Genomic DNA, 12,500 nt, shown 5'->3' on the forward strand with positions numbered 1-12,500 from the left:
CCAGGACAGAGGGGGACTGTTAATACTGTAGCACAGCACCAGGACAGAGGGGGACTGTTTATACCGTCGCACAGCACCAGAACAGAGGTGGACTGTTAATACTGTAGCACAGCACCAGGACAGAGGGGGACTGTTAATACCGTCGCACAGCACCAGGACAGAGGTGGACTGTTTATACCGTCGCACAGCACCAGGACAGAGGGGGACTGTTTATACCGTCGCACAGCACCAGGACAGAGGGGGACTGTTAATACTGGAGCACACAACGTCATGACACTGCCCTACACCCCCAGGCCAACGTCATGACACTGCCCTACACCCCCAGGCCAACACTGCCACACCCCCAGGCCAACGTCATGCCCTACACCCCCAGGCCAACGTCATGACACTGCCTTACACCCGGACACAGGCCAACGTCATGACACTGCCCTACACCGGGACACAGGCCAACGTCATGACACTGCCCTACACCCCCAGGCCAACGTCATGACACTGCCCTACACCCCCAGGCCAACGTCATGACACTGCCTTACACCCCCAGGCCAACGTCATGTCACTGCCCTACACCGGGACACAGGCCAACGTCATGACACTGCCCTACACCCCCAGGCCAACGTCATGACACTGCCTTACACCCCCAGGCCAACGTCATGACACTGCCCTACACCGGGACACAGGCCAACGTCATGACACTGCCCTACACCCCCAGGCCAACGTCATGACACTGCCCTACACCCCCAGGCCAACGTCATGACACTGCCTTACACCCCCAGGCCAACGTCATGACACTGCCCTACACTGGGACACAGGCCAACGTCATGACACTGCCCTACACCCCCACGCCAACGTCATGACACTGCCCTACACCCCCAGGCCAACGTCATGACACTGCCTTACACCCCCAGGCCAACGTCATGACACTGCCTTACACCCCCAGGCCAACGTCATGACACTGCCCTACACCCCCAGGCCAACGTCATGACACTGCCTTACACCCCCAGGCCAACGTCATGACACTGTCTTACACCCCCAGGCCAACGTCATGACACTGCCCTACACCCCCAGGCCAACGTCATGACACTGCCCTACACCCCCAGGCCAACGTCATGACACTGCCTTACACCCCCAGGCCAACGTCATGACACTGCCCTACACCCCCAGGCCAACGTCATGACACTGCCTTACACCCCCAGGCCAACGTCATGACACTGCCCTACACCGGGACACAGGCCAACGTCATGACACTGCCTTACACCGGGACACAGGCCAACGTCATGACACTGCCCTACACCACCAGGCCAACGTCATGACACTGCCCTACACCCCCAGGCCAACGTCATGACACTGCCCTACACCCCCAGGCCAACGTCATGACACTGCCCTACACCCCAGGCCAACGCCATGACACTGCCTTACACCCCAGGCCAACGTCAACGCCTTACACCCCCAGGCCAACGACACAGGCCAACGTCACACTGCCTTACACCCCAGGCCAACGTCATGACACTGCCCTACACCGGGACACAGGCCAACGCCATGACACTGCCCTACACCCCCAGGCCAACGTCATGACACTGCCTTACACCCCCAGGCCAACGTCATGACACTGCCTTACACCCCCAGGCCAACGTCATGACACTGCCCTACACCCCCAGGCCAACGTCATGACACTGCCTTACACCGGGACACAGGCCAACGTCATGACACTGCCCTACACCCCCAGGCCAACGTCATGACACTGCCTTACACCCCCAGGCCAACGTCATGACACTGCCCTACACCCACAGGCCAACGTCATGACACTGCCCTACACCCCCAGGCCAACGTCATGACACTGCCTTACACCCCAGGCCAACGTCATGACACTGCCTTACACCCCAGGCCAACGTCATGACACTGCCCTACACCCCCAGGCCAACGTCATGACACTGCCTTACACCCCCAGGCCCAACGTCATGACACTGCCTTACACCCCAGGCCAACGTCATGACACTGCCCTACACCCCCAGGCCAACGTCATGACACTGCCTTACACCCCCAGGCCAACGTCATGACACTGCCTTACACCCCCAGGCCAACGTCCATGACACTGCCCTACACCCCAGGCCAACGTCATGACACTGCCTTACACCCCCAGGCCAACGTCATGACACTGCCCTACACCCCCAGGCCAACGTCATGACACTGCCCTACACCCCCCCCCAGGCCAACGTCATGACACTGCCTTACACCCCCAGGCCAACGTCATGACACTGCCCTACACCAGGGTCATGACACAGGCCAACGTCATGACACTGCCCTACACCCCCAGGCCAACGTCATGACACTGCCCTACACCCCCAGGCCAACGTCATGACACTGCCTTACACCCCCAGGCCAACGTCATGACACTGCCCTACACCGGGACACAGGCCAACGTCATGACACTGCCCTACACCCCAGGCCAACGTCATGACACTGCCCTACACCCCCAGGCCAACGTCATGACACTGCCTTACACCCCCAGGCCAACGTCATGACACTGCCTTACACCCCCAGGCCAACGTCATGACACTGCCTTACACCCCCAGGCCAACGTCATGACACTGCCCTACACTGGGACACAGGCCAACGTCATGACACTGCCCTACACCCCCAGGCCAACGTCATGACACTGCCTTACACCCCCAGGCCAACGTCATGACACTGCCCTACACCCCCAGGCCAACGTCATGACACTGCCTTACACCCCCAGGCCAACGTCATGACACTGCCTTACACCCCAGGCCAACGTCATGACACTGCCCTACACCCCCAGGCCAACGTCATGACACTGCCCTTACACCCCCAGGCCAACGTCATGACACTGCCTTACACCCCCAGGCCAACGTCATGACACTGCCCTACACCCCCAGGCCAACGTCATGACACTGCCTTACACCCCCAGGCCAACGTCATGACACTGCCTTACACCGGGACACAGGCCAACGTCATGACACTGTCCTACACCCCCAGGCCAACGTCATGACACTGCCTTACACCCCCAGGCCAACGTCATGTCACTGCCCTACACCGGGACACAGGCCAACGTCATGACACTGCCCTACACCCCCAGGCCAACGTCATGACACTGCCTTACACCCCCAGGCCAACGTCATGACACTGCCCTACTTCCAGACCACGGGACGTCTGTTTGGCCAGAGGGACCACGGGACGTCTGTTTGGCCAGAGGGACCACGGGACGTCTGTTTGGCCAGAGGGACCACGGGACGGGGCCAGAGGGACGGGACGTCTGTTTGGCCAGAGGGACCACGGGACGTCTGTTTGGCCAGAGGACCACGGGACGTCTGTTTGGCCAGAGGGACCACGGGACGTCTGTTTGGCCAGAGGGACCACGGGACGTCTGTTTGGCCAGAGGGACCACGGGACGTCTGTTTGGCCAGAGGGACCACGGGACGTCTGTTTGGCCAGAGGGGCCACGGGACGTCTGTTTGGCCAGAGGGGCCACGGGACGTCTGTTTGGCCAGAGGGGCCACGGGACGTCTGTTTGGCCAGAGGGGCCACGGGACGTCTGTTTGGCCAGAGGGGCCACGGGACGTCTGTTTGGCCAGAGGGGCCACGGGACGTCTGTTTGGCCAGAGGGGCCACGGGACGTCTGTTTGGCCAGAGGGGCCACGGGACGTCTGTTTGGCCAGAGGGGCCACGGGACGTCTGTTTGGCCAGAGTTGTGAGAGGCTTAAGCCTGTAGATTCCATTAGTGATCCCAGATCACTCATCATGGCCTCATTGACTTGAGTAGGGAGGCCGTTCTTGTAATTGTATTTCTATGGCTGCGGCCCCTTCCTGAACACGGCTCTATTATTCCTGTATTCCAGCTGTGGGGTGGAAGAGAATCTAGGTCACTGCAGTGTCCAGAGGTTACCCGAGGTCAACGTTAGTGAGTCACTCTCTAGGAAGAGAGGAACCCTTTCATACCCACTCAGTGCTGCTACCACCAAAACAAGGAATTGTGGGTGGGCAAGAGAACTGGTTTGAGTTTGAAGGACGGAGTCTGTTATAAAGGTTAAGAGTTCATCTATAGTGAGTGTACAGTAGCTACATACAGTGCATTCGGAAAGTATTCAGACCCCTTAACCTTTTCCACATTTTGTTACGTTACAGCCTTGTTCTAAAAATGGATGACACACTTTTTGTTCCTCATCAATCCTACATACAATACCCCTTAATGACATTTTTACTAATGTACTATAAATAACAGAAATACCTTATTTACATAAGTTTGCAGACCCTTTGCTATGAGACTCCGTTGATTTCAGGTGCATCCTGTTTCCATTGATTATCTTTGATGTTTCTACAACTTGATTTGAGTCCACCTGTGGTAAATTCAATTGATTGGACATGATTTGGAAAGGTACACACCTGTCTATGTAAAGGTCCTACAGTTGACAGTGCATGTCAGAGCAAAAACCAAGCCATGAGGTCGAAGGAATTGTCCGTAGAGCTCCGAGACAGGTTTGTGTCGAGGTACAGCTCTGGGGAAAGGTACCAAAATATTTCTGCAGCATTGAAGGCCCCAAAGAACACAGTGGCCTCCATCATTCTTAAACGGAAGAGGTTTGGAACCACCAAGACTCTTCCTAGAGCTGGCCGCCCGGCCAAACTGAGCAATCAGGGGAGAAGGTCCTTGGTCAGGGAGGTGACCAAGAACCCGATGGTCACTCTGACAGAGCTCCAGAGTTCCTCTGTGGAGATGGGAGAACCACCTCTGCAGCTCTCCACCAATCAGGCCTTTTATGGTAGAGTGACCAGACAGAAGCACAAGACAGCCAGCTTGCAGTTCATCTGGTCTGGCCAAACAGAGATCTGGTTAATCTGATGAAACCAAGATTAAACTCCTTGGCCTGAATGCCAAGCATCACGTCTGGAGGAAACCTGGAACCATCCCTACCATGAAGCATGGTGGTGGCAGCATCATGCTGTGGGGATGTTTTTCAGCGGCAGGGACTGGAAGACTAGTCAGGATCGGGGTGAACGGCGCAAAGTACAGAGATCCTTGATGCAAACCTGCTCCAGAGCTCAGACTGGGGCGAAGGTTCACCTTCCAACAGGACAACAACCCTAAGCACACAGCCAAGACAACGCAGGGGTGGATTCGGGACAAGTCTCTGAATGTCCTTGAATGGCCCAGCCACAGCTCAGACTTGAACCCGATCGAACATCTCTGGAGAGACCTGAAAATAGCTGTGCAGCGACACTCCCCATCCAACCTGACAGAGCTTGAGAGGATCTGCAGAGAACAATGGGAGAAACTCTCCAAATACAGGTGTGCCAAGCTTGTAGCGTCATACACAAGAAGACTCAAGGCTGTAATCGCTGCCAAAGGTGCTTCAACAAAGTACTGATTTTAAAATGTCTGAATACTTATGGAAATGTATTACAAATAAAAAAATGTAAATATCACATTTGCAAACATTTCTAAAAACCTATTTTTGACATTGTCATTATGGGGTATTGTGTTTTAGATTGATGGGGGGGGGCATTTAGAATAAGGCTGTAACTTAACAAAATCTGGAAAAGGTGAAGGGGTCTGAATACTTTCCAAATTCACCATCTTCATATCCTCAACAGTACTATACTGAGTATACAGTAGCTACCTGTTCATATCCTCAACAGTACTATACTGAGTATACAGTAGTTACCTGTATTCATATCTTCAACAGTACTATACTGAGTATACAGTACCTGTATTCATATCCTGAACAGTACTACTGAGTATACAGTAGTTACCTGTATTCATATCCTCAACAGTACTATACAGTAGCTACCTGTATATCCTCAACAGTATACTGTGTGTTCATATCCTCAACAGTACTATACTGAGTATACAGTAGTTACCTGTATTCATATCCTCAACAGTACTATACAGTAGCTACCTGTGTTCATATCCTCAACAGTACTATACTGAGTATACAGTAGTTACCTGTATTCATATCCTCAACAGTACTATACAGTAGCTACCTGTGTTCATATCCTCAACAGTACTATACTGAGTATACAGTAGTTACCTGTATTCATATCCTCAACAGTACTATACTGACCTGTATATATCCTCAACAGTACTATACTGAGTATACAGTAGTTACCTGTATTCATATCCTCAACAGTACTATACTGAGTATACAGTAGTTACCTGTATTCATATCCTCAACAGTACTATACTGAGTATACAGTAGCTACCTGTATTCATATCCTCAACAGTACTATACTGTAGCTACCTATATCAACAGTACTATACTGTTACCTGTATTCATATCCTCAACAGTACTATACTGAGTAGCTACCTGTGTTCATATCCTCAACAGTACTATACTGAGTATACAGTAGCTACCTGTATTCATATCTTCAACAGTACTATACTGTAGCTACCTGTGTTCATATCCTCAACAGTACTATACTGAGTATACAGTAGTTACCTGTATTCATATCCTCAACAGTACTATACATAGCTACCTCAATCAGTACTATACTGAGTATACAGTAGTTACCTGTATTCATATCCTCAACAGTACTATACTGTAGTACTGAGTATACAGTAGTTACCTGTATTCATATCCTCAACAGTACTATACTGTTAGCTACCTGTGTTCATATCCTCAACAGTACTATACTGAGTATACAGTAGCTACCTGTATTCATATCCTCAACAGTACTATACTGAGTATACAGTAGCTACCTGTTCATATCCTCAACAGTACTATACTGAGTATACAGTAGCTACCTGTATTCATATCTTCAACAGTACTATACAGTAGCTACCTGTGTTCATATCCTCAACAGTACTATACTGAGTATACAGTAGTTACCTGTATTCATATCCTCAACAGTACTATACTGAGTATACAGTACTATACTGAGTATACCTGTATTCATATCCTCAACAGTACTATACTGTAGTATACAGTAGTATTCTACCTGTGTTCCTGTGTTCATATCCTCAACAGTACTATACTGAGTATACAGTAGTTACCTGTATTCATATCCTCAACAGTACTATACAGTAGCTACCTGTGTTCATATCCTCAACAGTACTATACTGAGTATACAGTAGTTATATCCTCAACAGTACTATACTGAGTTCAGCTACCTGTATTCATATCCTCAACAGTACTATACAGTAGCTACCTGTGTTCATATCCTCAACAGTACTATACTGAGTATACAGTAGTTACCTGTATTCATATCCTCAACAGTACTATACTGAGTATACAGTAGTTACCTGTATTCATATCCTCAACAGTACTATACTGAGTATACAGTATCTACCTGTGTTCATATCCTCAACAGTACTATACTGAGTATACAGTAGTTACCTGTATCATATCCTCAACAGTACTATACTGAGTATACAGTAGCTACCTGTATTCATATCCTCAACAGTACTATACTGAGTATACAGTAGTTACCTGTATTCATATCCTCAACAGTACTATACAGCTACCTGTGTTCATATCCTCAACAGTACTATACTGAGTATACAGTAGTTACCTGTATTCATATCCTCAACAGTACTATACTGAGTATACAGTAGCTACCTGTGTTCATATCCTCAACAGTACTATACTGAGTATACAGTAGTTACCTGTATTCATATCCTCAACAGTACTATACTGAGTATACAGTAGTTACCTGTATTCATATCCTCAACAGTACTATACTGAGTATACAGTATCTACCTGTGTTCATATCCTCAACAGTACTATACCTGTACTATACAGTATACCTGTTTCATATCCTCAACAGTACTATACTGTAGTACTAGAGTATTCATATCAACAGTACTATACAGTAGCTACCTGTGTTCATATCCTCAACAGTACTATACTGAGTATACAGTAGTTACCTGTATTCATATCCTCAACAGTACTATACTGAGTATACAGTAGTTACCTGTAGTACTATACTGAGTATACAGTAGCTACCTGTGTTCATATCCTCAACAGTACTATACTGAGTATACAGTAGCTACCTGTTCATATCCTCAACAGTACTATACTGAGTATACAGTAGCTACCTGTATTCATATCTTCAACAGTACTATACTGTAGTACCTACCTCAACAGTAGTATACCTGTAGTTCATATCCTCAACAGTACTATACTAGACTGAGTATACAGTAGTGTATTCATATCCTCAGTAGTTACCTGTATTCATATCCTCAACAGTACTATACTGAGTATACAGTAGTTACCTGTGTTCATATCCTCAACAGTACTATACTGAGTATACAGTAGTTACCTGTATTCATATCCTCAACAGTACTATACTGAGTACTACCTGTATTCATATCCTCAACAGTACTATACTGAGTATACAGTAGCTACCTGTATTCATATCCTCAACAGTACTATACTGAGTATACAGTAGTTACCTGTATATCCTCAACAGTACTATACTGAGTATACAGTAGTTACCTGTATTCATATCCTCAACAGTACTATACTGAGTATACAGTAGCTACCTGTGTTCATATCCTCAACAGTACTATACTGAGTATACAGTAGTTACCTGTATTCATATCCTCAACAGTACTATACTGAGTATACAGTAGCTACCTGTGTTCATATCCTCAACAGTACTATACTGAGTATACAGTAGCTACCTGTGTTCATATCCTCAACAGTACTATACTGAGTATACAGTAGTTACCTGTATTCATATCCTCAACAGTACTATACAGTAGCTACCTGTGTTCATATCCTCAACAGTACTATACTGAGTACTAGCTACCTGTGTTCATATCCTCAACAGTACTATACTGAGTATACAGTAGCTACCTGTATATCCTCAACAGTACTTACTGAGTATCCTCAACAGTACTATACTATACTGAGTATACAGTAGCTACCTGTGTTCATATCCTCAACAGTACTATACAGTAGCTACCTGAGTTCATATCCTCAACAGTACTATACTGCTACCTGTGTTCATATCCTCAACAGTACTATACTGAGTATACAGTAGTTACCTGTATTCATATCCTCAACAGTACTATACAGTAGCTACCTGTGTTCATATCCTCAACAGTACTATACTGAGTATACAGTAGTTACCTGTATTCATATCCTCAACAGTACTATACTGAGTATACAGTAGTTACCTGTATTCATATCCTCAACAGTACTATACTGAGTATACAGTAGTTACCTGTATACATATCCTCAACAGTACTATACCTATACAGTAGCTACCTGTACATATCCTCAACAGTACTATACTGTAGCTACCTGTGTTCATATCCTCAACAGTACTATACTGAGTATACAGTAGCTACCTGTGTTCATATCCTCAACAGTACTATACTGAGTATACAGTAGTTACCTGTATTCATATCCTCAACAGTACTATACTGAGTATACAGTAGTTACCTGTATTCATATCCTCAACAGTACTATACAGTAGCTACCTGTGTTCATATCCTCAACAGTACTATACTGAGTATACAGTAGCTACCTGTTCATATCCTCAACAGTACTCATATCCTCATATCCTCAACAGTACTATACTGAGTATACAGTAGCTACCTGTTCATATCCTCAACAGTACTATACTGAGTATACAGTAGTTACCTGTATTCATATCCTCAACAGTACTATACAGTAGCTACCTGTATTCATATCCTCAACAGTACTATACTGAGTATACAGTAGCTACCTGTTCATATCCTCAACAGTACTATACTGAGTGTATGGAAGTTACCTATATTCATATCCTCAACAATATTTCCTTCAGTTTAAATATAATGTGTTAGTATTGTTAGGATGCAGATCCATTGTTCTGTGGATGTTTCTCCTCCTGTCTGAGTTTATGGTTACGCCACTATGAGCAGAGACGGACACACACACACACACACACACTGTCTTAAAACCCGCTATAGGAAACAGGGAATGTGTTTCCCTCGAGGCACGGTCATGTGACTGCATGCTTTCCTCTTTTCCTTTAAACAACAGTAGCCATGTTGTCCTCCTCCTGCACACAGGACAACACGATGAGACTATAGTTACTGCTGCAGGAGGAATGTTGTCCTCCTGCACACAGGACAACACGATGAGACTATAGTTACTGCTGCAGGAGGAATGTTGTCCTCCTCCTGCACACAGGACAACACGATGAGACTATAGTTACTGCTGCAGGAGGAATGGTGTCCTCCTGCACACAGGACAACACGATGAGACTATAGTTACTGCTGCAGGAGGAATGTTGTCCTCCTCCTGCACACAGGACAACACGATGAGACTATAGTTACTGCTGCAGGAGGAATGTTGGACAACACGATCCTCCTCCTGCACACAGGACAACACGATGAGACTATAGTTACTGCTGCAGGAGGAATGTTGTCCTCCTCCTGCACACAGGACAACACGATGAGACTATAGTTACTGCTGCAGGAGGAATGTTGTCCTCCTCCTGCACACAGGACAACACGATGAGACTATAGTTACTGCTGCAGGAGGAATGTTCTGCAGTGGGTGTGTGTGTGTGTCAGTGTCAGTACTTACATTTACATTTACATTTAAGACATTTAGCAGACGCTCTTATCCAGAGCGACTTACAAATTGGTGCATTCACCTTATGGCATCCAGTGGAACAGTAGTGCATCTAAATCTTTTAAGGGGGGGGGGGGTGAGAGGGATTACTTTATCCTATCCTAGGTATTCCTTAAAGAGGTGGGGTTTCAGGTGTCTCCGGAAGGTGGTGATTGACTCCACCATTGGGGGGCCAGAGCAGCGAACAGTTTTGACTGGGCTGAGCGGGAACTGTACTTCCTCAGTGGTAGGGAGGCGAGCAGGCCAGAGGTGGATGAACGCAGTGCCCTTGTTTGGGTGTAGGGCCTGATCAGAGCCTGGAGATACTGAGGTGCCGTTCCCCTCACAGCTCCGTAGGCAAGCACCATGGTCTTGTAGCGGATGCGAGTTTCAACTGGAAGCCAGTGGAGAGAGCGGAGGAGCGGGGTGACGTGAGAGAACTTGGGAAGGTTAAACACCAGACGGGCTGCGGCGTTCTGGATGAGTTGTAGGGGTTTAATGGCACAGGCAGGGAGCCCAGCCAACAGCGAGTTGCAGTAATCCAGACGGGAGATGACAAGTGCCTGGATTAGGACCTGCGCCGCTTCCTGTGTGAGGCAGGGTCGTACTCTGCGGATGTTGTAGAGCATGAACCTACAGGAACGGGCCACCGCCTTGATGTTAGTTGAGAACGACAGGGTGTTGTCCAGGATCACGCCAAGGTTCTTAGCGCTCTGGGAGGAGGACACAATAGAGTTGTCAACCGTGATGGCGAGATCATGGAACGGGCAGTCCTTCCCCGGGAGGAAGAGCAGCTCCGTCTTGCCGAGGTTCAGCTTGAGGTGGTGATCCGTCATCCACACTGATATGTCTGCCAGACATGCAGAGATGCGATTCGCCACCTGGTCATCAGAAGGGGGAAAGGAGAAGATTAATTGTGTGTCGTCTGCATAGCAATGATAGGAGAGACCATGTGAGGTTATGACAGAGCCAAGTGACTTGGTGTATAGCGAGAATAGGAGAGGGCTTAGAACAGAGCCCTGGGGGACACCAGTGGTGAGAGTACGTGGTGTGGAGACGGATTCTCGCCACGCCACCTGGTAGGAGCGACCTGTCAGGTAGGACGCAATCCAAGCGTGGGCCACGCCGGAGATGCCCAACTCGGAGAGGGTGGAGAGGAGGATCTGATGGTTCACAGTATCGAAGGCAGCCGATAGGTCTAGAAGGATGAGAGCAGAGGAGAGAGAGTTAGCTTTAGCAGTGCGGAGCGCCTCCGTGATACAGAGAAGAGCAGTCTCAGTTGAATGACTAGTCTTGAAACCTGACTGATTTGGATCAAGAAGGTCATTCTGAGAGAGATAGCGGGAGAGCTGGCCAAGGACGGCACGTTCAAGAGTTTTGGAGAGAAAAGAAAGAAGGGATACTGGTCTGTAGTTGTTGACATCGGAGAGATCGAGTGTAGGTTTTTTCAGAAGGGGTGCAACTCTCGCTCTCTTGAAGACGGAAGGGACGTAGCCAGCGGTCAGGGATGAGTTGATGAGCGAGGTGAGGTAAGGGAGAAGGTCTCCGGAAATGGTCTGGAGAAGAGAGGAGGGGATAGGGTCAAGCGGGCAGGTTGTTGGGCGGCCGGCCGTCACAAGACGCGAGATTTCATCTGGAGAGAGAGGGGAGAAAGAGGTCAGAGCACAGGGTAGGGCAGTGTGAGCAGAACCAGCGGTGTCGTTTGACTTAGCAAACGAGGATCGGATGTCGTCGACTTACTGTGTGTGTACTTACTGTGTGTGTGTGTGTGTGTGTACTTACTGTGTGTGTGTGTGTCAGTACTTACTGTGTGTGTGTGTCAGTACTTACTGTGTGTGTGTGTGTGTGTCAGTGTCAGTACTTACTGTGTGTGTGTGTGTGTACTTACTGTGTGTGTGTGTGTCAGTACTTACTGTGTGTGTGTCAGTCAGCACTTAC

General features: G+C 48.3%; 1 protein-coding gene across 2 annotated transcripts in view; it reads left to right on the forward strand.

Moving 5' to 3' along the window:
- deptor (DEP domain containing MTOR-interacting protein) overlaps positions 1 to 12,500 on the forward strand; it is a 102,564-nt gene that overhangs the window by 51,381 nt on the left and 38,683 nt on the right. The window lies entirely within an intron of this gene.

Source organism: Oncorhynchus nerka, unplaced genomic scaffold (assembly GCF_034236695.1).
Source record: "Oncorhynchus nerka isolate Pitt River unplaced genomic scaffold, Oner_Uvic_2.0 unplaced_scaffold_1183, whole genome shotgun sequence".
In the NCBI taxonomy this organism is placed as follows: Eukaryota; Metazoa; Chordata; class Actinopteri; order Salmoniformes; family Salmonidae; genus Oncorhynchus; species Oncorhynchus nerka.